The sequence below is a fragment of the Drosophila gunungcola genome, assembly GCF_025200985.1.
Source record: "Drosophila gunungcola strain Sukarami chromosome 3L unlocalized genomic scaffold, Dgunungcola_SK_2 000002F, whole genome shotgun sequence".
In the NCBI taxonomy this organism is placed as follows: domain Eukaryota; kingdom Metazoa; phylum Arthropoda; class Insecta; order Diptera; family Drosophilidae; genus Drosophila; species Drosophila gunungcola.
The window spans coordinates 1,249,313-1,277,170 of NW_026453178.1; the positions used below are offsets into that span (position 1 = coordinate 1,249,313).

At 37.7% G+C, this 27,858-nt stretch overlaps 1 protein-coding gene and 1 long non-coding RNA gene across 2 annotated transcripts in view; one reads left to right on the forward strand and one right to left on the reverse strand.

Moving 5' to 3' along the window:
- Positions 1-5,475, reverse strand: part of LOC128257796 (frizzled-2) — a 28,523-nt gene extending 23,048 nt beyond the window's left edge. The window contains exon 1 of the mRNA XM_052988995.1: positions 4,649-5,475. The gene's annotated coding sequence lies outside the window, so the exon portion shown is untranslated. The remainder of the gene's footprint in view (positions 1-4,648) is intronic.
- Positions 5,476-17,863: 12,388 nt separating this feature from the next.
- Positions 17,864-27,651, forward strand: LOC128257803 (uncharacterized). The gene is made up of 3 exons (XR_008267903.1): positions 17,864-18,467; positions 27,000-27,089; positions 27,153-27,651. It is a non-coding gene; the product is annotated as an uncharacterized LOC128257803 (long non-coding RNA).
- Positions 27,652-27,858: the final 207 nt, after the last annotated feature.

Below are 27,858 nucleotides of genomic sequence, written 5' to 3' on the forward strand. Positions count from 1 at the left end.
TATTTTTCTGTCTTAAGCTGCCTTCAAAGTTGGCAAACCTTTAAGATATGCAAAGATAAACAAATAAATAAATAAGTAAACTGCCATTAAAAGGCAATTTCAGTTTGATTGTTGGCCAAAGACAAATAGTTTGCTGGCATGCTAAAATAATATTCAGAAAAAGTGCGAGATCTAAGGGAACCGAAAGCTGATCTTCTTTTGTCTTTCGACGTTTTCTGTGACTTTTGGTGATTTTTCATTTAAAAACAAATAATCGTTTTTCGGTTAGAGAGGCGTTTGTGTTGGCTAATTGCCGGGCCAATTCCAACGAGCCATGAGCAGTTCTCTGTGGAGTGTGTGTGCCCCATGGGTTCAGCTCATAAATAATCAAAACCTAATAGCCGGCAAACAAAATATTCAAAACAAACACACACCAAAAACCCGGGGTCCAAAGAAAGCGCCGAAGAAACCAACCGAATAAAAGAGATAGAAAAAAAAATTATGATCCATGGCAATCATGTCAAATTGATTTCGGTTTTCCTCCGCTAACCACAATGGGCAGGGGCTTCAAAAAAAATGAAAAAAAAAAACCTCGGGGAAAGAGAGAGCCTCATGCCTAATGATATGACCGAATGGGGAAAATTGAGGGAGCTGCAAAATAAATCAAACAAAACGAGGCCAAACAAAAAAAAAAGACCACTTACTGTGAGAAAAATATAGATTTCATATTCTTGTTAAGGAATAATTTTGATAATCAGGATACAAGCAATATTATTTGTAATTATAATTAAACAAAAAGTTTTTTTTTTTTTTGCTTTTCAAATGTAGAATTTAGAGTAGTATATATTTCTTTCTGTGCATCAAAACAAGGAAGAAGACCAACACATTGTGGCCCGCAGTTTGATGAATTGCAGCACGGGGCTCGGGTTGACTTGGCCAGTTTGATGGACGACTCGAGACCTGCTTCTGGCCCGTTTCGAACCATGTCAAGTCCCGTCTTCGGCCCTGCTTCGAAAATTAATCAATATGTTGGTGTTATTTAAACAAGCCACATGTGTACCGAGAGAAAAAAAAGGGAGCGAGAAACAGTGCAACAGAGATGGCAATGCTTGTATAATTACGAGGGTCGTTGCTCAGGCTGTTCGTAAATTATCGGTTGCCCACTGGAGGAGGAGTTGCCCGGGACTCAACATGATTAGACTCTGGCAGAGGATACCCGCAATAAGACAATTGTGGGTTTTATAATTATAACAAGATCGGTAAATGATCATGGGAACACATAACATAATGCCACTGCCCCGCGGACAAATTGCCATCGGAGGTGGAACAGGCAAAAGGTGGAACTGAAAGCCACATGTGGCAGATGATGATTGCGGTCTCGATAAATTGAGAATGATATGACAACATTGTGGCACTGTTTGTTGAGTTTATACCATAATCATTTGTATGCATTTGCTTGTGTTTTATTGTGACATGTGTTTGTAGGTATTTTTTGATACTTTCAAAAGTTTAAAATTTGTTTCTTAACTAGAAGTATACACAATTTTATAGTCCAAAATTATTTATTAAAAAAAAATAACGAATACCTATTTTTCCCCAATTCAAGTCAACTTAAAACTCAAGCACTTGTTGCGCTACAACCTGCTTAAATCTCAGAACATTCCCAAATAGTTTCGCCGTCAATTCCCACTCTTTTTGCCATAAACCTCCTGAAGCATCCGACATTAGTATGCACATTAGCGCCTAAGCTGACAGCTCCATCGTGGCTGATCAGCAAAATACGTTTACCAGGATACAAAACTGACAAACCCGTCGCGGGTGACAAGTCAACTGACATCTCCCCGCTGAATTGAGTGAGTGAGTGACTGACTGACTCACTGGCCGAGTGTCAATAAATTTTCGCAGCAGCCAATTGCTACAAAAAAAAGAGATAATCCTCGTGCAATCACAATTAAGCTAAAGGAGACCCCGAAAAATCATAAAAAAGATACCAAGTCAAGCACCAAGAAAATGAAATGTCTTTGACAAGTGGAAAGAGTCAACCAGAAATTTATAGCCAAGCCCATTGGAGGAGACAAAAAACCAGCGAGCGACAAAAAGCAAACAAAACATAATTTATGGCTGACTTTTGGGATTCTCGGATCGCCGGGACCAGCGGGAACAGGTAGCCCAGGACCGTTTGTAAAATGATCACCTGTTCGGGAGATAGAGCGGAGGCGGGAAGAGGAAACCGGCGAGAAGATACAGGGAACCGGAGTACCAGACATGCCGTAAAGCTGCGGGAGGTCACTTGGTACAGTGGTCAAGGATTTTCAGGAAGAAGGGGTTTCTACTATTTTTAAAGACTAAAAGTTAAGCGGAAATAGTCCTTACACGCAATAATATTAGGAAAAGTTAATGATAAAATACCTTAAAACAAGTAAAAGCATATAATTAACAAAAAGTATATATTGTCTTTGCATTTATATGAAGTTTAATACTGCAATTAATACCTCTGAACTAAATAATAATAGGTACTTGATCTTGGTTCTTTAAAAATGATATTCAAATTTTGTAAAAAAAATTGTTTACACAACGAGTCAAAAACTGATCCAAACTCAAATTGTTATTCCAAAAGTTCTGTAAAGTAAAACCAAAAAAGAAATCTAAATATATGTTAAAATTTTAATAATATTTACAAAATCAATAATATAGAATTGATAAATAATAATATATTTTTCCATTTTTAATGATAAAGAATAGAATTTCTCCAGGATATTTTCCTGGAATGTTCGACTACCACTGTGCCCAAGGCAACAGGCAACACTCGGCAGTTGCAACCAGCAGAGAAGAGCAAACAGCACGGCCTGGCATTTGAGTGTCGCCCCAGCAGGCGGCCGAAAGTCGTTTGCTGTGTGACAAAGCGCAATTTTTCGAATTGCGAAAGTGCGGGCCAGGCCCGGAGGAGAAACCGAGAATCGGGAATTGGGCACACAGAGCACCACATGATGTCCCTGTGTCTCTGTATGTAAATTGATATTTTTTAGCCGGCTCTGCGCGGGCAGTTGAGCCAACACCTTTTGCTTTTGCTTTGCTTTTGCTTTAGCCTTTAACGAGAGGGTCTAACCTTGGGAGCGTCTGCTGTTAACTGAAAAATTAATGAAATCATTTCTTGTCTCAACGATCCGAGTCCTCCGCCTTTTCGCTTCATGCGAAAAAAAAAAATACCAATGGCAGAGCTATAGAAATGAAATAAAATATTTAACGACACATTGGAAACCTGTAGACGAAGGTGTCGCGTTACGCATAATTTATGACCGCAGAGGAACATAATTTTCCACACAGAAACACAAAAAAAAAAAAAATAATAAACTGGCAAAGAAAGAAAGAAAGAGGAAAACTATCTATAGGATCTCGAACACGAAACGATCGACATGCAATGGCTTATCTTGATCACAGATTAAGTCGAAGACCAGAGACAAACTCCAACTTTTTCCAGGTAGAGCATTAAGCACCAAGCACCTGCAATCTGCGCTCTCCCTCTATCTGTGGCTCTTTCACTCCCTCTTCTATGTTTTCCCTTCTTTTTTTACTGATTTTCCAACTCTGTCGATTGCATGGTAGTATTTCTGGTAGTCGCTGCCTCGGCAGCCAAAACTTTGACAACAAATAATGAAATAATGTAGACACACACACGCATTCCAGACCCCACTTTTTCCCCCTTTGGTGAGAGATAAGATTTCAGTTCGTGGTTCTCCATTCATTTGACGGCAATATTGATTCGAATGAAATAAACGAAAATTGTCGAAAAAAAAAGAACGTAACAGCCGCAATTTTTGTTGTTGAGTAAACAAAAAGCCAGCCGAACAGAAATCGAACAGAGATAAGGTGCCTGGCTAAACGAATAAAACGGTAAAAATAACCATATGTAACTGTTGTTGGGGTTAAATATTCACTGAGTTTTTGACCCTCGGGATTTGTACTATTTTGAATGGGATCAACTCCAAAGTTCCCACAAAGATTTATGAAGCCTCAAGACCATTCAATCTTCTTTGCTGATACCCTATTCGGAAACTATATTAAGTTTATATATACATAGCAAGATTAGATCTGTGTCGAATATTTGATTTGGAAGACAAAATATTATACAATAACTCAATAGTCTGCTTTTAAGAATAACAAGGTTCTTGATTTAATTCAACAATAAATACTTAAATATTTAAATGTTTTATTGATGAAATTTCAAATAAATTTGTTACATTCAATTTGTAAATAATCTACTTATCATGGATATATAAAAATATATTTAATTTCATCGAATGCTTTTTCAATTAATGGATTTTATGACGATTTTTTTAAAATCTATTTTTATTATAACGGTCTCTAATTATTGCTGTGTTAGTATTTTTAAAGGTATCCACCTAATGGTTCCCACCCAGCTCAGATAAGCTTATGTCCAACTGAATCAGCTTTGGTAAAAATAATTTCCTGAAAGTAATTTTCATTTGCTCGAGTTGGAGATTTGTTTCCCAGACTTTTCCCCCTCATTTAGAGATCGGTTCGCCCCTGGATTTTGACTGACTGGCATATCCCATTAAACGGATCTCCCGCAACTGATCTTTGACTCCCAGTGTAATGGAAATCCGCTGGCTCCCCAACTTTACTTTTCTATATGGATATGGACATTTACCTGGGGGAGCTGGTCCAACTTTGCGCTGTTAATCCCAAATAAAAGAAAAACTCTTTGGTGGTAATTAAAAACCGCCGTACGTCTGTCAAAGTTAATCCAATTTCACGTCTGCTTACATCAAACACTCACACAGCCGCACGGACACCTGGAGATGCAGGCTCACACGGATAGAGAATATCTGACGGATACACAGATACTTGCGCCGATTCTCATAGAAACTTTTTGTTGCCCGCTGCAAGTAATTTTTACTTTATTTTTGGACAGATTTTTTAATTAAAATTTCATGTTGCGCCAAATGTTGTCGCTATCTCAAGTGTTAAAGGTGTAGGATGTATATTTTTCATAGATTTTTTTTGGTTGTTTTTCGGTTTTTTGTTACGTTGAGCGCCGAAAATCCAATTTCAGTTGACGCTTGTCGATCACCGATCACAGATCGGGATAGCAACAATAACAACGACCACAAACGGCCAATCTTGTTTCTTTATAACAATTTTCAACACACATTCTCACATGGCACGGCCACAATTTGTATTTTCATAACTCGTTTTCTGTATTTTCTGTCGCTTTTATTCGAGGACGCCACTTGGTGGCTATTTTATAAAACTTCTTTTTATTCACGACTGCCCTCGGCTATTGTTATTGCTTTCGATTTGCGCACAAAAGAAAGATATTTATATATATTTTTGGTAAATATTTTCTTCATTGATTAATTGCCGTTTGAAAGGTGCAATTAGGGTTCGCGAGACTTTACGTTGGATTTATTTTCGAGCGGTAACCATCCGTCCGCTGAACCGAGTGCTCCGATCGTCGAAAGAGAACTGAACCAAAACTGAGAACTGAGCTCGCACGTCGCTGGCAATTGTGCGGGAGGGCAGTGAGAGAGGGTGATTGGAACTGGAAGAGAGTTTGGAAGAGAGAACTCTTTCCTATAGCATGCGATAAATGCAGCTAAATAAATGTTTTGTTTACGGTTTGCTTTCTTTTTGTTTGCCTTGCCCTGCATTTCGTTACTTTTTGCATAAGCTAAATAAATATGTGAAGGAAGTAAACTTTTAATGGCTGCATTTGGGTTCGTACGTCTGTATTTCTAAGGTGAGTTTTACGGTTACAATGCCTATGTAAATCGGTTTTATGACAGCGATTTCCTGTTGCATGTTTAATAGGATTATCAGGAGGAAGCATCTTATTTTTATTATTTTTGTTGTGTTAGTTTTAAGATTTTTTCCTCACTAATTAATGTGCCTAATAAAAATTGTAACTTAAATTTACATTATTAAAGCATTAATGCCTTTATTATTGAATATTCTAACATTTGAATTCTTTCAGACCATAAAGATATCTTATACTTTTTATTACTATTTTTTTTTTAGTTTTTTACTTGTGTTTCTTATGCAGTCGCTTGACTAAATTTTATTCTTTTCTGGTCCTTCTTTTACTCCACCTATTGTTTTCCCATTATTAACCCACTTGCGACTTCCCAACCCCCGTATAAAAGTTGTCAACTCTCTCTCTGGGTGACAAATCTGTGACTACATTGACAGCTACACTTTCTTGCGCTCTTTTTTGTTCCTCGTCCTTGTTTTTTCCGTATTCCTTCTCTCAGCTCTCTCCTCTTTCCTTTTCCTGATTGCTCTTCCTCTTTTCGCTGCACATGTGCTGCGTTTCGCATACCAAACCACCACCACCCTCCGCCACCCGATCCCCTTTTCCTCCCATTTTTTGTCAGACGCATCTGTTGTTGTCTGGCATATTTTCAGGTTTTCCATTTACTCTCTCTTTCTCTCCCTGATTTTTCCAGAGCACCCTGCTAAAATTTCAGCAAGTTCTTTGACTTTCTCTGGCGGTGGTGTTAGAAGTACAGGGTATTCGGAGTTCTCTATTTCCCCCCTCCTTGGTGCGGGATAATTGCAATTCCTTCCTGTTTATATGCTCACCTCGCTAATGAGCGCACGTTCCAATCTCTTCTGAAGACTCTCTTCCGGCCTACCGCTCTATCTTACTCTCCCTGGTTAACCCGCTCTCGACCGGTTTTCTGGTTTTTATCTGCTAAGGGTCTTGTTAAAAGTAATTCGTAACACGTTGTTACCAGATAACGCCGTCAGCCCACGAGCTCCGTCTCTCTCCGGCGCTCTCTCTCCCTCTCCACCTCCCTTTTACACCCTTTCCCGATTCTTCTGAGAACCCCTTTCGATCATTCTTCTGCCCCCGTGCGATTGTTGTTGCTCTTGCCTTGTTAGCGTCATCGGTTGGCTTGCTAAAAGAGCGATAAAAAGGTAGAATACAAAAAAAACTTCCAGGTTTACTGGTCAGGTTTACCGGTAGGAGTGAAGAAGGGGGAATCGAGAGAAGAAAGGGGGAAAGAGAGAGGGGCGAGAGGGGGACGCGAGATCGCCTGCAATTCCCGGCTCACGTTTTGACTTTTGGCTTTGACTTTGCTCGTATTGTTGTCTTGTTGCCTTTGATGCGGTTCAATACACCCCGTTCTTTTAGCTGCAGGGTGCCGCTGGAGCTGGAAGATTTTGCCATCCTCTCTCCTCCTCTTCTACCACCTCTCCTCCCCTTTCCGATTTTGCTCCTGGCGAGCCGGTTCTTCGCTCTTCCGACCACATGTGGTGCACTGTGGCTGCAAGTATGAGTGATTTTGCCTAGTTAGTTAGGCGGAGCTCCCAGGTATGCAAAAGCACAAAAAAAAGATTAACAAGCAGTGACGATAAGCTCCAGTGAACGAAACTTAAATACCCTAGGATTTAGTAGGCTGACTTTCATTAAACTTGACTTGATCGTCTACAGTGTTATTATACATCAACTAACAAAGTTTAATTTTAATATTGCGACAAATATCTTAATATAATTTTATTATAATTTATGCCTATTTAGTACGGAGGAGTTTAATATATAATAAACAAGCATAAATAATAAGCAATCTACCAAGTTGAGTCCCAGGGAACAGTACCCAAAAATTAAAAAAAAGTACTTTAAGCATATATGTAACTTAAGTATATAGTTAGCATTAGGGCTTGTTGATAATTAGAAAAATGCTTATATCATTAAAATTAAAAAGCTATGCTCATTTATAAAAAATCAGTTTCCGCAAGGCTCTATAATTTTATTTTACCTGATCTAAAATTCTATTCCATAGGTTTTTTTTACAAAAATCTTCTGTATTCCTTCAACATATTTAATGTGCTCATTAATCTTGTTGCTAAAATCACAGTACTCCCTGCTTGGGTATCAAAAATAAAAGCCTGTCCAGGAGGTGCAGAAAAATCTCATGTTTATATGCATTTCGGGGTGGTGGGGGAGGTTGCACTAAAGTCCGATCCACCATCCAACATCGGGCATACGGAACAACAACAATAACAACAACAATAACAACAACAACAACAACAATAACAACAACAACAACAGCAAGCGAATCGTGCACTTGGGCCGCTAATGAACTTACAATGCATGGCTTGTTCAGATTCGAAAAGAAGAGGGAAATGCAGCAGGATCCCTAGGAGGGGGAAAGTTATAAATGGCAGCAGGGGGAAAGCGGGAGGCACCCACACACCGATGCAGGAAGGCCCGATTAGAGTTATTTGCAAACTGTGAAACATGAACTCGACTCCCGACCCTAACTCCAACTGCAGCCTCAAGTCGGAGGAACCCGATGATTGACCCACGAAGGAGTTTTGCCTGTTCGTGCCTCAATCAGTTTGTCCACTGGGCAGGGCTCCAAAGGTTACACTGATCGAAATCGGCGGTTAAGGCTTAGTTGGGCAAAGTATTATAAATTATTCATTTTATGAACTATAATCTAAATTACACATTTCAAAAATACTTAATTTTAGCAATTATTTTATTGGCATGGACCCATTTTTATTAAGATATTATCAAGCTACATTATTACAATAATACTAAATGATTAATACTGAACTAACAAATTGTTTTTAAGATCATTAATGTTACTCATTTAAATTTTTCTATAATTAATAATTTATTTCTATTTAATCTTTAAACTTGTTATACCTATTCAAATATAATTAATATATCTGCAACAATTTGCTTTCTAAATTACTATCAGAATATCGACAGAGCTTTTCCCTTATTTTGAACAGTGTATTCGGCACATCTCTCTACCGCTGTCACGATCATGATCAGTAAAACTAACAAGAGGTGTTGCCTCTGTCGATGTTTCCTTTTGCGGGCCATGTATCTGTATCTGGCCGGGCATCAGTTCGTCATCGTGATTTTCCTGGGTGGTACCGGGTACCCCCTCCCATCGCCCGATCTTCCCATATTTTCCCTTTGGCTAAGCCCCCCTCTCCCACCCTCCCCACTCCTTTTCTCTGTGGCATGCCTTTTGTTTGTACTTTGTCGATCGATCGTCTGCGCTTTTGTTTGTTTCTCAGGGGGAATTTCGCTTTAACTTTAGCTTTAACTAGACAACCAGTGGCGTTGTCGCTGATGTTGTTGCCGAAGTGCATGTTGTTTTTGTAGACTGGACTGCACCCGGCGCTCTGTCAATGGGCATTAAAGACATCCCATAACAGCTCACTTCCCTGGAATCGAATCGCTTCAAGCACTCACATAGCATCGACATCCCAATTGGTTTTTTTGGTATTCGGTTTGGGTTGGGTCCAGTTAAGTTGGCCCTTCCGCAGTCCACAAGCTGACAAATCAATTTGATACCAAGGACTGAAAGAGTTAAGACACCGAGTTACAAATGAGTCGGATCAATTTAAAGCTCATAAATCTTGGGCATCAATTGAGAGATCATTAATCTCACTAAGTTGTAAGATGAATTGACCAAGAAGTGGTAGAATAACAAAGTACAATTAAAGATGTATGGTGGTTGTGTTGGCATTTAAAAGAAACTACAACAAAGAAAAGGATGAAGTAAATTAAATTCATATTTTACAATGCTTTGATGTACTAGCCAAAAATAAATCTATAAATTTCCAAGGGGAAATCCCAATTCTTAATATTTCAACACCGACATTTTCAAGGCTCTCTGATCTCATTGTTTAATTGAAGATAGCCTTTTCATTCATTTGTTTATACCCCAAGATTATTTAAAATCTCGTTAATCAAGTAAACAAATTAATTAACTTTGTTAAATCCTCATTAGCTCTATCTGCAAGTAAGTATATAGTATGTAAGTATTGCAGATTAAAGCAAATATCAATGTCATCGCTCGGAAATGAGTTCAATCCTCTGAGCTACAAATTCCGATCGTGCCAACGCCAGAGATAAAGAATAACACAAACGGACGGACGGACGGACAATTAATGCGCCACTACAAATCTCATTTCCCATAAATAAGCACGATTTATGACAGACAGAGGACAGACTGGGATCGAAATAAATATTATTATTACATATTATTATCATTATCGCAAATGAACGAAAAAACCGATGTGAAAATTACGAAAACAATTGTCAGTCAGACGAAATTATCAGTGTAGGGGAGGAAAGGTGGCAGCGTGTTTGGCACGCAGGGTAAACATAAAAAGCCAACTGCAGTCGGATCATAATAAACCATTAAAGAAAATTAAGATATAACAATTCTGGCCATAAAAAATCCACACGAGAATGTGAAAGGGAGAATGGAAGAGGCAGACTGAAACGAACAAATAATTCACACCATTCTAAAGCAAATTATGGCATAGTTGGGATAGTATTCCATTCTTCCGATAACCGCACGTCACACCAAAGATAACCCGCATAGATATCGCCCTGTAGTTCCCCGACTTCGAAGTAACCGAAAAAAAAAAAATGAGTACGATATTGAAATTTATGACCCAGCTAAATTGACAGGAGTGCTGCCAAGGGTGACTTTATATATATAGAACCTTTGGGTTCCATAAACAAAACACTAAGTATATGGGCCTTCGGCAGCTACCGCATAATTGGGCTTGTAAATTACTAGAATGGTTCGCATATATGAATATGTTCACTTAGCCTTTGCTCCACAAATTATTTGGCCCAGATGTTGCCAACTCTAAGAATCGCTTCCAATTCATTAAGCCAGAGTGGAGAAAACCTTAACCGACATGAAGGAATTTCTCTCTTTTTACTTTGAAGCAAATGAAAAAACTTTGCTAAAATAAAAATTCAAAATAGCTCGGAGGGGCGAAAGATTAAAGGGGTCCTCGGATCAACTGAGCGGAACAATTGCAGTGCGGCAAACAATGTGCAGCATGCCAAAGCATTGAAGAGCGACAGGAGCTGGAGACAGGGAACAGGAGTTGCTACACAGAGAGAAAAACGTGTGGAATAACAAAAATGAATGACAATTTTTGGAAGCTTTTATCCATGCAAATATAACAAATATTCGAAAAGTCGTTTAACAAAAATATTTATAATTCGCTTTCAATGAACAATGTTAGGAAACCAAACTCTCAAAAAAGTAAAAAAAAATATTCATTTAAAACGGAACATATTATTGTTTTAAATTTTCATACATTTATTCATTAAACTGTGTGGAGTTGTATAAATTCAGGGTTGTTTTAATGCTTACCTATTCTTGTTGTCAAATCTCTTTTAGTTTACAATACAGACGAACTCAATTGTTCTTTACACCTTATTTAAGAAGCTTACCCTTTTCTGGGCCCCAAAAACCCAAAACAATTAAATTAAATTTATATAATTTGTCTTACTAATTTTAAGCCACACATTTCCGCTCAGTGTAGAGAGAGCAATGGAAGACAAATCGAGCGACAACTGCTTTTTGGGTTGTTCATTGCTTTGGCCGTTGCTCCACTAAACAAAAGTTGAAAGCCAGAAACTTTGGCTAAAACCAAAACTAGTGACAAATCGGGTCGGCAAAAGGAGCGGTAGAGTGGGAGTGGGATGTGGGATGTGGTGGGCGAGGTCAGGTCGTGGGGCCAAATGCAGTTGCTGAAATCAGATAGCAACAATAAGAAGACCGAAAGACCAAAGACCAAAGACCAAACGAACCGAAGTTTGGGGCGATGTGCATTTGAAGCCAAAAGGAGCTGAATATAGGGAGCAGATATAGGGACAGTTTATCGACACATATCGAGTTATATGACTGTCAAAATCTACACAGAACCCCGGCAAAACAACAAACTTTGACTTTTGCTTGTGTTGCTCCTGCTTTTTCAACATTAACTCAACTTGTTTGCCGCTTCGCAGTTGGCACTCGCAATTTTCTCTTGGCTGGCAAAAATATGCGCAAAATTTCTGTCATTTGTTCCCCAACTCCCAAAGTATTTCCTTTTTATGGCAAACTTTTACTACAAAGTTTCCAATTTGCCTGTGCGCTCGTGTATGTGGTTAAGTTTAGCTAGAATACTTCGAAAAAAAAGGGGGAACACGATTTGATTGCTTTTTCATTGTTTTCGAATGGATTTTTGAATGTCGTCGGGCACAAATGTGAGTGTGGCGAAATCGATTAAAATCATATTTATGAGGTGCCCAGGGAGGGGAGTTTTCGCAAGTGCGTCGCGTTTGTTAAAGTTTTCCGACCAGCAAAGTTTCTTTTACGGTTCTTTGAGAGTTCAAAGATATTATGTAAACTGGGAAAACTCTGGCTTTATATAAATAAGTTAATATATGGATGAATAAATATAATTAAATGTTGTAAAATCAATAAGTTAGTATTTAAATGATTCTTCATTTTAATAAAAAAGTTGATAGCTTCAGAAAATCATACAAAATTTAAAAAACTAAAAAAAACTTAAACTTCGTTACACCATTAAATCCATAAAATCTTTAACCGGTTAGGTAAAATTTCAACATTTCCTTTCCCATTCGGGTTTTAGGCTCGACTCCATTTTCGGCCAGCTGCCAAGTGAAACTTACTTAACACCTCAATGCCCCCTAACTGTCAAACCGGCAAACGAAATATGCACATTTGACCTAAAACACACACAGACGGCCATAAAAACATCAGTTAGCCATTAAAAGGAAACCCGAAAATAAACAAGAAAGTTCCGGTTCCGATTTCGAAATCGTTTGAGAAACGCAGTTAAAGTCTGACAATGACTGGTCAAGGTCAAGTAGAACGGAAACCCAAAATCCGTGCCAAAGGGTTAACTAGTCAAATGACCTTTCTAATACTGTAAACTGAACTTTAGCAAAATAAAAACGAAATATGTACATTTCGCCTTGGCTGCACTTGAGCTCAATTTGAAAAGTGATTGGGTTTGAGTTGTGAGTTCTGATTCTGTTTTCCGATTTTCGGTTTCTGGCACAGCTCAGCCTTCAATTTATTAACCTCAATATCAATTGTGGCGCATAAATCTCGATAAAAGTAAATACGAGTGCTGCATATTTCAAACAAAAATTCAAAAAAAAAAAAGAAAAAAAAAGGCGGAAGCAAAAAGAAACGAAACGAATTCATTTGAAGCCAAGGATGTAAAAAGGATTGCGCTCAGGCAGTGATTTTCAATTTAAAAAATTGCACGCAAAAGCGCCACAAATCAAAGGAATTGACTTTGCCAGCAGAGGCGGAAAAAAAAGGGGGGACCTCTCCCTCTCAATAAATTTCAATCTAAAAACTTAACTAAAGGCACCGAGACCAGAGCTTCTGTACTGAGCTGAGTGAGAAAAAATATCAGAAAGTACGGATGTTTTAGGAAACCGACTCTTTAAATACTCTTTAAAAGGATGTAAGTATTTTACAGGACATAAAAAAGATACATTGCTTATTTAGGTCAGATATTTTCCATAAAATTGTATTAAAATCAGCATACAGAATAATCAAATTTTTCTTTAATCCTTAGATTTAATGTATAGATTGTGTTGTTCTTAAATTCTTTCAAACTGTTTTTTTTTTAATTGGAATGATAGAGAAACGTATATATCGATTTACGAGGAATAGCTTATTATTATTAAATAAAAATACTTTTTTAGTTGGGGGCTAAATACCTTTAAATAACAACAATACCCAAAAAAAGGGTATAAAAACGGAACTGCTCTGTAAAGTAGTAAACTGAAAAATGCAAAGCGAGTGAAGCTGCCACGCCCCCTAAACCAATACACGCCACAATAAATCTCAATTGAAAATGCTTTTTACAGCGGCCAGTGATTGAGAGAGGGGTATATTGGCGTAGAGGGGCGGTGAAAGAGAGGGCTTGATTCACTCTTGAAGCTTCGAAAGAAATCAATGGAACGAACGTTTGAGTGGCGCCCCCTGTCGCTTTTTGCTCTCCACGCTTTGAGCCATCGAAGGGAATTTATAATTAATAAATGCCCCCAAGTGAGGCAGTGAGAACAAGTGCTGATTAGTGCAATGACAAAGCAATCAAAACACTTTAGCAAACGTGGCAATTAAAATTCACAAAAGCCCAAAGAGACTCCCCTCCCCACAGTGTTTCTGGCGCCCTCTGTTGACCGCAAACGGCAACGACGGTTTGATTGCTGCCAAAGGGAAATCAATGTGAAATCGGTGGGAGTATATCGCCTATATAGCTTACGTGTGTGTTTGAAGCAATCACACCAAATAAATCATTCAATGCATTTGCCATTTGCCATTTTGGAGTTGCAGAGGGAGATGGCCATATGCGAAGAGAAAGAGAGACGGATGGATGGGGCGAGAAAGAGAGGAAGCGAGTTCCGGAGAAGTTGCGAATTATTCATGGGACTCTGCGGTTAAAGGGAAGTGGACCATCGTTCCTGGCCTTCAGGATTCAGGTTTCAGGACTCCTCTTATCTGTCATCAACCGCACAGTTTAGTGGCAAAGGAAATTACTTTGGATCTCCGACTCCGGCAAAATGGCCGACGGAAGTTGGTCGAGCTGAATGGATTTCGCTATCGTTATACCGGTGGTGGTCTGATGGATGAGCGGATGGATGGATAGGTGCCTGGATGAAAACATGGGGTTAATGTGGCGCAGCAAATGGTAGTTGTTTGGGCAAGGGAAATATAAGCAATTTACTGGATTCTTCCCAAGAGAATAGTCAACAGTGAATATAGGATTTCCTATATATATCTATACTTTGTTATAAAGAAAAAAATGTCTTGCAAAACGAAAACAATATACAAATACAAATTATAATATAATATATATAATAATAATTCAAGCAACAAGTGGGTTTTATAACCAAATTTGTCTAAAAATGAAGTACCAATAATCATTTTAACCTAAAGACCCATAAATTATTATTTGGGAAATCTATAAAAATATAACCTACCCATCCGTAATTTTGATGACTTCGTTTTCATAGTTTTGTTAATTATTCCCTAGAGACAGATTCTTTACCATTTCCTTACAACTTTTCAAACCCAGTCCCTGAAAACTCAATTTAAATGACTATAGACCAATGTAATTAGGTGAAATTTGTTTTGGTTTATTGTTTGGGCAGTCAGTGCTAATAATGAGGCTTGAAATTGCCCAAAATGGAATAATGGAATGGATGGGGAATTGAGCGTTCTAAGACGCTGTGACGAATCAACTGTATACAGCCAGCATTGCGAAATTCCCATGGAGACAAAGCGGAAAGAAATCTAAAGCGTGTTAAATCTCAGGGTCCCTCAATGGCCCTCGCTCCCGACCATTCAATGCGTTTCAGTCTGGCAGCTGTGAAAATCCAATTTCCAGCACGCCTAAGCGGATGTAGTCCGGCCCGGCATTTTCTCGAAAATGACACAAAAGGAACCAAAGGACACACATGCAGCAAAGCAGGACGAGAGGGACGACGGTTGTGATGGACGCGGCACTGCCGTTTAAGTGACATTAGCAGTTGACATGTCTCGTCTGCGACTGCGACTGCGGTTGGTCCCAATAGTCAGGTCAGGAAAATGTACACTCAACTAAAAATGTCTCTTTTATAAGACCATATTCCTATGTTTTATAATAACCCTAAATCGTTTATTTATTTTTTGCCATCAACATAAGCCTTTTAAAGTTCTAAGCTACAAACCAATAATAGCTAAATCGCAAGAAAGTACATTTTTATTGTGTTTATTATTAAAAAAATGTATATATAAGATTACAAATAATAAAGGTAATGGGCATCAATTCAATTAACAATAATCAATTTATCGTATGTTATTTTTAATTTATTCCAAATTTTAATATTTTTTTCATTGATTTATTTTCTTAAACTGTCTAGGGCACATTTTTTATTATATAGATATGCGCTCAATATTTTTTCTAAGTGTATTAAAAAGGACTCAGGAAGCAATTTCAACTCCTGAGGTTCAGCGCTTTGAAAATTACTTTCTGTTTAGACAATATTATGGATCGTTTAATGCCAGCCACTGTTGACAAATTGTTTACCCATTTGCCCCAAATCAATTGAAGGAACCTCGCCTCAAAGCAGATAACTGTCGCCGCCGAGGTTCAATCAACTTTCAATCCACGACCCCTCGTTTTTCGTCTGTCAATCATCAAAGCAAAACAAAAGCAGAGAGCAAACTTTTTCTATTTCGAAAATTGGCCAGAAACGTAGAAATAATTCCAAACGGCAAATGTTGTACAGCACGCCATGTCAAGAATGAAAAGTAAACGAGTTACCAAAGGGAAAATGGTTAAACTACCATTTTGGTGGCCTGCAGGTTTTTGATCAACTTTTCCATTTTCATTTATGCATTTTTCACTGCAAATCATGCATAGCCCAACTGTGGCGTCAAATGTGTGGGGAATACAGCGCGGCCCAACCGCACTGTCAGCCATCAAAACTTGTCAATTTTCCATATAGTTAAGCAATTTTCTGCAGTCATGATATGCACTGCGGTAGAGAAATTGTGGGAGTGCATGAGCTTAAATGGAAAGTACCGAAGAGCCTTTCAAGTAGCCAGACATCGAGCTGATTTGGCATGTGATTTATGGCAAATTGATTAAATGTTCTTCGCCAGCAAAAGTTCAGTGGGGGAAATAAGAATAAAAAAAAAGTTTTTGATTGGGATTTGTTTAAAGGAAAATCCATAGGAAAGTAGGATTTAGGTTAATCGAATTTACATCTTCTTGTAGATACAGGTGATTATAATTATTATGAAAATTTAAATAAATATGTCCAAGAGATAAAGAAGTCATAAAAAAGTAACAATTATTCCTCCTTTTTAGGACCCCAATAGAGAATCCGATTGCGAGTCCCTAAAAGTCCTGCAATAGCGCCCCATTAAATGGCACCCCATAATCTAGACACATAATAATAACTTCTCATCCCACGAGACCATCATCCATGCCATTGTTAACCACGCTACTGATTTATGATATCCAAATTCATATTTTGACAGGGCAAAAGAAGGCAAGTAAATGCCGACAATTGACGCCCTTAATCTTAATCTAAGCGTCAGTTCGAAGAGGGTAACCCGTAACCTCGATCCGTTCAGTCGACTGTGATATAAAACCCCTCGAATCCGTCGATAGGAACCCATAACCCATGGTGACAACGACAATTACGACGACAATCCACTGTGCAACCGTGCAAACATAAAGCGGCAGCAAACTCAAACAAATCGCTGGAAATCGAAAGAAATGCGCCATAAAACACAGGATGTGGGATGGAATGGGAATGGGAACTGGTACCAAAATCGAAATCGAAACAGAAACAGAAATAAAGAAACGCGTTGACAGTTTTAGGCAAGCTGTCGATCAAAAAAGTAAAGTGAGACAGACCGAGTTCCAATTCCAGACTGCACTGCAGTTTCAGTTCCTCCACAATTCACACCTTGCCCGGAAAATGAAATCGTTCGCGGGGGTAACGAGGGAATATATATATATATGAGGGAATATACGGTTGCGGGTACGGTTGTAAAATGCGCACAATCAGTGCTTCAAATCTAGAAAAATCAACAAAGGAATCGAACTCAACTGAAGTGACGGTGGGTCGAGAGTTGGGGTTTTTGCTTTGAGGTGAGTGGCAGCCCAGTTTATCAACAGAATGTGGGAGAGGGGACACTCAAGACCTCATATAACATGTAATAATAAATAGAAAAAAAATGCTATATATATAAAATGTGATAGAGGTTGTGATAAGACAGAGAAATGTTTATGACTGTGGTAAGGGTTCAATATTTGTCAAGGATAAACTATTGGCTAAGGATATTATCAGTTAAGTTATCTTTTATTATGGGTAAGAACTCAATATTAAATGACACTATGATGAACGGTTTTATATAAATCTGCAAGAAATTCTGTAAAAATTAAAAGTTTCAAGCGTTTAGTGAAAAATGCAAGTTTGCTTTAATCATTATTTTTATTCATATGCATACTAACATTCACGAAAAATGCTAACTCAACGGAAAACAAAAGATTTATTTTTAACAAACAATTTTGTCAGTACTACAACAATCTATTTCCCATCAATGCAAATATATGTGATATATATTGTCATCATGTTGAACAAATTGAACAGCAAGCCAATAGATAAATACAATTTATTTATAAATGAACAAAAATCTGTGCAATACTCGACGATTGATCAGACTAAGTAAGATTTTTGTGAAAACAGTGGCAGAGTCAATGTGGGCCAATTCTATTTATATTCAATAATTTGCAATTCAAAGAAACCCCTTAGGTGGCAGCAATAAAATCCAGCACAGATATTTATGACAAACAATCAACACCCGCAAACAACAAACACACATGGCTTGTATCGGAAACAAAAAAGGCTTTATGAAGCTATAGATAGACGCGTATCTATCTATCTGTGCACACTAGCACTGTCAATGAGAAATGCATTGATATGTAATTCAATAGCAAAACTAATAAACTGCTATTGCAATTGCAATGGCAATGGCAATTGCTAGTGCGAATGCGACTGCGAGAGTGCGACTTTTGTTGAGCCAACCGACCACCCCAGGTGGGTTGCGATGCCAAACGATTCCTGCGCTGTTTGCCTTCGATACAATCTTAGCCAGGTGAGTGCAACCGGCACGGGCATAAATCAAAGCACAACTTCAGACTTATCAAGATATGGCAGAGCCAACACAAAACTTGCTGTTGAAACAACAGTTATCTACACTTTAAAGAAATTACAACAATTTTCTACATTTTGAAAATGAGAATTTGGATAAATAATAGATAGGTTAAATGTCTTTAATGAAATTAAAACAGATAAATTTCGAATAATTAAAAATACTTTAATATACTTTCCACAAACGCCATTAATTTTATGTTTATTACATTTTCTTCTGGTTAGACAATTCGAAAACCTAAATTAATTATTCGAAATTTCAATAAAATATTAATTTAGCTTTTTCAGTTTCAATTGCAATTGCTCCATACCTATTTTAAATTATTAATCCAATTAATTTATTAATAAAACTTTTTAACTTTCAAATGCAATTGCTCAATGCCTATCTTAAATAGTAACTAAGACTTTTTTTTTAATATTAAGTGTTTTAAAGTTGTACAATATTTTTGATAATATTTGTGAAATAACTTTTTGAAAACCTATTTTCCAGAGTGCATATAACTGCTGCAGTTTACAGTTCAAACTTTTTAGTGGCATGAGTAATCGAAGTTGGTGACGAGTAGAGCGGACTAAAATGTTAGAAATGAATTTTAAATATTTTATCGATGCGCGTTCGTGACTCACTTGAGTCCCCAGTCTGGCTTTCTGGCTTTCTGGCTTGCTGTCTCCCGGCGGACGCTCGCATTTTGATCAAATGTGGCCCAAGTCAAGTCGAGCCAAGTCAGTGGCAACCGCAGAAATCCCCACAGAAATATCTCCGAAGGGTCGCAGTGTCTAACTATATATGTGAGTCACGTAGTCGGGCGGAGCATGTAAATGACTTGGGTGACAAACAGACTATAGACTGATATTTGGGGGTGGCGGTGGAATAGACCTTGTCACATTGTCTCGAAAGCCCAGGAAAAATTAGTGAAAAGGAGTTGCCGCTTTGGTTTTCGTTTTTTCGTTTTTTTTCCGTTTTTTTTTCGGGTCTTTTAACTTGTTTTGCTCATTCGTGACACGCGCCAAAACACAAATTTCTGTTCGATTTATGCAATTGAGGAAATAAGTTCGACTTCGACAACTGAGGAAGATTGCTTTCGGCTTGTGGCAACTTTGGATTTGGATTGGTGGCGGATTGGATGGTTGGAGTTTGGGGACTTAAGTGGATATACCAGGAACGGAACACGAAGTCCAATAAACGTTTTGCGGTAAATGCGAAATTAATAATTAAGCAGACACAACTGCAAGGAGTTAGTCGAACAGTTGAGGAATATTTATTGCCTGTGTCAATTTGTTTGTATACGAAGTGTGATTACTTTTTGGGGGATGGATTGTTTCAGGGAAATTTAATGGAGTTCGAGTTGGCAATGCAAAAACCATGCAATTACCAGGTTTTTTTTAAATTGTTTTTCATTTACCGCTTTAGTTTAGTTTAATTTTAAAAGCTTAAATAAAACCTTAATAGAAAACTCATACAGCGAATTTAAGTTCGTAGCGATAAGCAAACGAAATGGTTAATTTAATTGCACAAAAATTAAATCTGTTTATGAAAGCTTGTTTATTTAAATAGATTAAACACCAATTATTGTACAAATCATTAATCTGTTCAAGCGTAAGGATATCCGAGAAATTATTTAGAAAATTTGATGCGTAGTTTAATAAATTCAAAAAAGTATGCAGAGAACATGCCCTGTACACTAAATCATATAACCAATTAATTGGCGGCACGATTTAAATTTCAAAGGAATAAAGAAATTTCAAACAAATATTCCAAAGTATAAATCAATCTAATAAACTTGTTCAACAAGCCCTAAGCCGCAACAAGATTACTCTTTTCCAAGCTCGAAAGGAACACTCCCCAGCAGTTGTGTGTTGGATCCCACACACATTGAGGAATTTATGTGCCATGACTGTCTCATAATTCGTATATGCATTTTGTTCTGTATCGTATATTCGAAACCCCTTAGTATATTCTGTGTTTCTTTTTTTTTTTATCGGCCGCAAACGTTTACCATATGTGGGCAATGTCACAGATTGCTCATGTTCGTGTTCCAGTGCAGCGGGGTAACTTGAGAACTCAAGTTCGAGTACGACTCTGCTGTCCGGGCATTTATTTCATTAGCACGCTGATCGGGGGACAGGATAAAAGGAGAAGTGAACAAGAACCGAGAAATTCATTAAAGACTAAAATTCGAATAAGAAAAGCCAAAACGATGCCCGGCGAACGATAAAACCGCGACATGCGACTCCAAACTCGAACAGAAAAAACAAAAACAACAAAGAAAAAAACATCCTCGACCGCTGGGTGACAGAGCGTTGGTAATTTATTTAACTGCATTTTTGTGGATTCGATTTCCGAGGAGCCAGAATTTGTATACGCACGACAGATTAATGCGCCCGTGTGATGCCAAAAGATACAAAGATACAGATACAATGATGCTGGTTCGAATGTTCGTAGACTGCGGCAGGTAGAGATGTCTCGATAAGATACTTCTTTTTGGGATCCTTTGATTTCTCAGTGTGTGTGTGTGTGTGTGTGGCAGACAGGCAAGAAGTACAAATATAAATATTTATGTGGAAAACAGCAGGCGTTTTGTCAAAATATTTGTGTAAGACCTCGAAGCCATCCACATTCTGAGCTAAACACAGATTTTCTGATTCCGGCTTGCGAGAGCGATTTGTACCCCGAAATATTGTTTACACACCCGATTTCTGTTTGTCTTTATCGATGCCAGCAGTCAGATTGTATTAAGTCATTCAGTCCGGGAAAGAGTTCCAGCGGTTTTGTGGTTTTATCCCGAAGACCAGGTGAAACGCCCCTGCTTCCTCTGTTCCTTGCTTTCTGTGAAAAATGGCTGGCTTACATGGAGATAGATAGCTGGAGACAAGAATAGGAACGGGGTTTTCTAAGGGCGCATAATCCTTTGGCCTGTCATAGCCCAAGAGTTGCGTATCCCTTGGCTTCCTGCATTGCAGCAGATGCCCTCTTGGGCCATAAATCGTTTCAACTGGGTTAATTCGATCTGAAAGGGATTTTATTGTGCCTTCTAATCTAAGCTTAATTACGGGATATGTTAAGATTCAGTTCTTGATATGTAATTATCTACATTTTTCACATATGCAATATTAGGTAATACATTTTAGCATGACTAAAAGCCCTAAAAGTTCTTTAAATTGAGTAGCAAGTTGGGCAGACAATATTATCATAATTAATTATATAAAATAAATAACTTTGACTTTCGCAAAGTGATTCTACAATAATACATTTTATTTCAATCTACATACAATTTTAAAGCTAGTAAATTATTAATATATGTTTATTTATTTAACAGCTTTCATGAAAAAATCATTTTCTTTCTTCTTCAAGTTTAATTTAAATGCTTTTAATAATATAAAACTTAGTACAAATTAATATCTGTTTGACAACAAAAATCATTTGACTATATACAAAAAATTAAACCAGTAAGTAGATAATTTGCAAGTCGATTTGGCCACTCTAAGGCACTTCTTCCCCCAGCCTCCTTTTTTTGGCTGTCCTCAATTTTAGCTCCGGTAGTAAGCTTCTGCCATGCGGTCGACTTGCCGCATTATCCTATTTTATTTACTGCTAATGCTGCGCTTTCGACGTCTAAATCGCATTTACTGTGATTTTTTCCCTATTTTCCTTCTTATATATACACATTTTTTTCTGGCATGGCCAACAACAGGAGCAGCATAAAACACATCATTAATTTAAGACGAGGCTGCGAGACAAACACATATATTAGAAGAAAGGACTAAGGGGCAGAGCTTCATCATCAAACGAGGCAAAAGTCAAAGGACTTAAGTAGCATTGGCAACAACCAACAGTGGCAAAGAACAAAAATTAATTTAGCTTAATTCGTCCACGAAACTTTGTGTGGAGGCCAGAAACCAACTCGGATGCTCAAGCGAATGTGTGTGAGTTGGACTCCTTCAGGGCCTTTTTGCCGCTGAATCCTTTAATCCCATTGCCTGCCAGTTTAATTATGTAGTTTATTAGGCGGAAATGAAAAAGCGAAAGCCAAAAGCGGAAACGGAAACCAAGCGACGACCGAAAGAACTCCCGGGTCTTATACAATTTATATATGCACAAGGAGTCGGCTGAAACCACTTCACCCAGCCAAACTCCAAACTCCAAACTCTGAATCATTTAACTCTACTTTGCATTTATAGAGTCGGGCACTGAAAAAAGGTTAAACTCTTTTTAGCTTACCTTATTTGGTGGCTGCACTCAATAACAACTAAACAAAAGTCAAGCTGGAGCTGAAAAAGCAAATAAAAAAGTTCAGAATTAGTTTACAAGTTATAGGAAAGCGGAGAAGAGTGAAATTTTTTGGTTAAGCTTAAAAAAATATAAGAAATCGAAACATCTTTGCGTATTTAATTGGGAACATAGCAATATAATTTAGTAAGTTCATATTTCGTATATTAATTAAATTAATTTGTTTGTAGAAGTATAATTGCATTTTAAAAACCATAAATAAACAAATTCTTTCCCATTTCAGCTTTCTTTAATATTGTGACTGTTATATGCAGAACATATTTTTGTGCTTTCTCAAAAAACTTTGTAACCTGAAATGTTTGTGAACAAATGGGAAAAGTACTTGAACAAAAATTCAAATGTTTTTTTTTACCTCTTATAGCCGAAACTCTTGAAAATTCCTGACCCCACCTAACAAATCTAACCAATCAGAAAAGGGTAACTTAAATTAAAGAAGAAAAGGCCAAAGGTTTCTTTTCTCCTATTTTCATTGTTTTAAGGCTGAGTGCCCTGCACTTGTTATGGAAAATAGAAACAGAAAATTTTGTATTTTGGGCCAAAGGTTTTCCCGTTCATGGCTAGCGGCCAATTTCCCAACTGTAGTCTGAAGGAATTTTCGTAAATTGCCCCACAATCAGCATAAATTTTGTCAGCTAGCCCGAATTAGCCTCGGCAGACTCTCACAGAAGTCTACGTCTCCAGACCCCGAGTCCGTCTCCCACTTACTCGTACTCGTATTGAAAGGCACAAATTTGTGCTAATGAGTTTTGAAAAAGGGATTTGTAGGTGGCCTGTGCCGACCTGCTTAATGCTTGGCCAGCTTTCGGGCTCATTCCACTCCGTGCCTTCCAATCTCGACTAACCTCGGCTAACCTTACCTCATCTGATACAGAATCCCAGTTAGTCACGTGTGGCGACTGGGCCCGTAATTGAGTTAAACTTTTCTAGGCCAGGCCCGAAAGGCTTCGACGTATTTTTTTTTCTCGTGCCAGTAGGAAATGGGACTCAGCTTCGACGATTGCATCAGTCGATGGGTCGAAACTCTTTTGGCCCGGCTGTGGAAAGTTTTTAAAGCTTAAACACACACACACACACACACTTTGGCAATTGAAAGTGTTTGCCGCTGATGTGTGTCCATATCGAAGCATATCGAACGTGCCATAGAATTCATCTAGTGAACCAACAATTGCCAGGCTAACACAAACCAAAAGCCCGTACAAATATGGTCAGAAGAAGTTGGAGTACATTAGAATGTTTCAGATTGATTTTCTGTTTTGATATATAAGTAAAAATATTTAAATAACATTTTTTTAACGCAATTTAAAACGGTTAAGTTTCAATTTTTCTTTTATTATTTAAAAAATTTATTTTTATATATTTTTTTTATGTATAAAAACATTTATGTATTTGAAGGACACATTTTCGTAGAGCTTACTCTTAAATATAAACCAATTTATTACATTATTCAAAACTTATTTATTCATGTTTTCAGTAACCTTCTAAACTGAAAAACTTTTAATACATTTAATAGAATAACTATGGAAAAAAATTTTATTTTCTGTTTAAACATTTATAAAATAAAATTGTTAAAGTAAAAACTTTTTTTTCATTGCTCTAAGTTTTTTGTTAAAATTAAAGTGATATCTTGCCATGACCATTATTTTAAGTTTTCTTATTGGAGATATACATATCTTATAATCCTATCGAATTTCTACGATCTTATCCCATAAACCTCTTCAGCTGTACGATTGCAATAGGTTTTTTTTGGATTTTTGGATTGGTAATCCAAATATGGCAAGTGCCATGGCTATGGCCTGCCCGTTTGCTGCGATTTGAATTTGAATCTGAATCTGGAGTGCCAAAAGCACTAGACACCCGCACACAATGGAAAGTGCATTTACATTTGGGAGGAGGATGAGGAGCCAGCAGGCAGTCGGCCAGGCAGGCGCACTTCAAATGTTATTGAAATATTTATAAGTTAGACACCAGGCCGTACGATGGAGGGACCTCAACACTCACAGCAATCAAATGCACACAATAAAACATTTTCAATAACTCTTTCGACGCTGCGACTGAGGCCATTAAGGATTGAAAAAGCCCCCCAAAAAGCCACCCAAAACCCACAAATGTTTGCGACTGCACATGCTGGGATTGAGATCCCCAATTGCATGAGTAGTTTGTGTGCAAGTGTACTTCTCATTGTGTCCCACTGTGCCCAAAAGCCCACCCAAAAGAATTTGGTGCTCAGTGCACTGGGCAATGTCAGTTAATACACAGGAAAAATCAGTTTTTCAGTTGAAATAAAGGTACATTTTTTAAGTAGTATTGAAAGTAAAAAAGTACTTCTTCAGTCTGCAAGTTAAATTTCTTTGATTTATTTATATTGCATTTATTTATTTATTTTAAAAGAAGTTATGATTTTATTCAACCAAATTCATTTGAGCATAAGACTTATACAAATGAAATCAGAATGATACCAACAAATATAAGTTAAAGCTAACATTTTATTTAAAAATAATACAAATATTTTATTAAATCCATTTAAGCTTCCTTATATTTCAGAATTTCTTAGTTAAATTTACTGTAAAAATGTAAAATTGTGTTAGAAGGCAATATGTTTTTGTAGCGGTGTACCTGATAGTGGAGGCAAAGCAGAGGCCGCTTTTCAAGTGGCTATCAATCGTTGCCCTTGCCGGTTTCTGTTTCTATTTAGTTCCAAAAATTGTTCGCCTCTGCCGCACTCAACTGATGATGGAATTATTTGCAGTTAAAATACACGAAAAAATTTACAGACTTGCAGGCACTTCACGAAAAATTCAACGGTTTATATTTTTAGTTTGGTCCGCACAGAGCAACTATTCCCATATGAATATAGCAAGCATTTGATTGCTTTGAAAACATGCAGCAGAATCTCCTGTTTTTCCGCATTTCTATCTGTGGCTGGATCTCTCTTTCCGTTTTTGCCTTTTCGTAAATTACTAACGAGTTTCGCCGGTGGGCGGATGATGGGTGGGTTTTGGTGGAAAATAAAATGCAAGTCACGTACGAGGGGGAGGGGGAGGGGGAGGGGGAGGGGGATGGGGCAAAACGCGACATCAGCAAGGACATTGTCAACACACAAAGCTTGCCGCTTGTCCTGTTCAGCATATCCTAGGTCCTTCGCTTCACTTCGCCTGTCTTCGGCGTCACTCAACGCCGCTGTTTGTTTGTCAACAACCCGAACCCATCACACCCCCAAAAACCCCCCTTGTTTAAAAATGGAACCTTCCCCCCTACGGAACCCCTGAGAAACGCAAATTGCGCAAATCCTTTTAAAGGCAACGGCAAAGCGAATGCCGCTACGCGTTTTTCACTTCACCCCCACACTCCCGTTGACAACCCCCTTGGAAATGTCCATATCCCTCCACCCATGATGGGCCATGTTTAAATACGCAAACAGCCGACAGAAGCTACGTGCTTGGAAAATAATTTAAAAGCTCAAAAGGTGAGCAAAAGCAATGCACATAGGCACGTCCTAGCAACAACATCAACAAAAGCAACAACAAAGGCTACAAAAAATTGTATTTATTATGACGGAGATTGATGAATAATGGGATACCCTCTTCGGCAATCAAGGGATGAAATTAAAGCTTGCTGATGCGAAAGAATGTTGATCAAAAATGATTAAAAAAGCTATAGTTCATTAAGTAGGCAATGGGAAACCGCAAGCATTTTCCATCAATTTTTTAAAGGCAGCCTCAGGTAGTCCCAAAGAATAAATTAAAATATCACAACCTCATTTAACACACTTTTGTATATAAAAACAATTAGCATGAAGCATGTTAAAGAATTGGCTTATATTGTAAATTCAAATTTAAATACATATATTATATTCTTTTAGAATATATATTAGCTCTCACGAAACCCTTTTATCGAACTGATATTTATGTATGAGGGTTGTGTTAAGTGTAAAAAGTATTTTCCTATAAGACAAGAAACTTTTAACTGAATTTCTTAAAAGCACTATTTCGAAAAAGTGAAGCTTAATCATACAGCATGCCAGTGATTACAGGGTAACCACAAAATGGCGTATAAAAGCCACCAAACCCAACTCCTTTTGAGGCTCAGCTTTTCGCTTTCCTTTCAGTTGCCATTTCTTTTCTTAGACTTTTTTCTCGGCAACTCGTGTGTTTGTTTTAAAAATTTATGAAAATTTGTTTTTCCCCAAAGTAGGAGTCAAGGGAAGCCGGCGAAACATCAAAAGACACGACAACCAGAAACTGCAGTCGTGAGGAAAACGCAAAATCAGGGTGAGGAAAAGCGGTAAGGAACGGAACGGGAATCGGAGGAGCAATCATCTGGGCAATTTGCATTTTCAATTTGCAGCAACAAACAAGAGATAGAAAGGGAGATAAGCGCCGAACCGCAAAACACCGCCTTAAACGCGACCTAACGAAGCAATAATCAATTATCAATAAATTTTACTGACGCCACGCCCACCCACGGAATGGAAGAGAGAAGGAAACCTCCAGGCGCTGATTAAGGATGTTTTTGGCTTTTATCTCAGAGTCGAAGACATCTCGATGGTCTTTATGAGCTGTCGAGTGGGGAATATTCGCCAAATATTTGCTTCTTCAACCAGCTCGATTGGCTTCTGGTTTTGGTCTGGGCTTTTGCTTCTGGCTTGGTCTTTCCCCCTTCTGGTTTCGTCCTGAAATTGTCCTCGCAGTCACGCCCTTTCCGTGCTTTAATGACATTTTAAGCACACAAACACGCACGCATGCAAAGAAAAAATGGCAGCAGTTGGGGCAAGAAATACAACGTAGCATCCTGGTAAACAATGTTTATACGTGGCATAAATGGCATTTAAAAACTCACTTTAAGCGGCCTTTAATTTATTACTACTATTTCAACAGCTTTCATGCTTCATTTTTTATTTAATGTCCTATATATGCAGCATATTAAATATAATTTATTTATACTTATATGTCAAATAAAAAAATATATTTCTTATAAGAAGAAGTCTTAGCAAAACTTGTGCATAAATATTATTTTTAATTAAATATAAAACTTTTAATATGTTACTTAAATC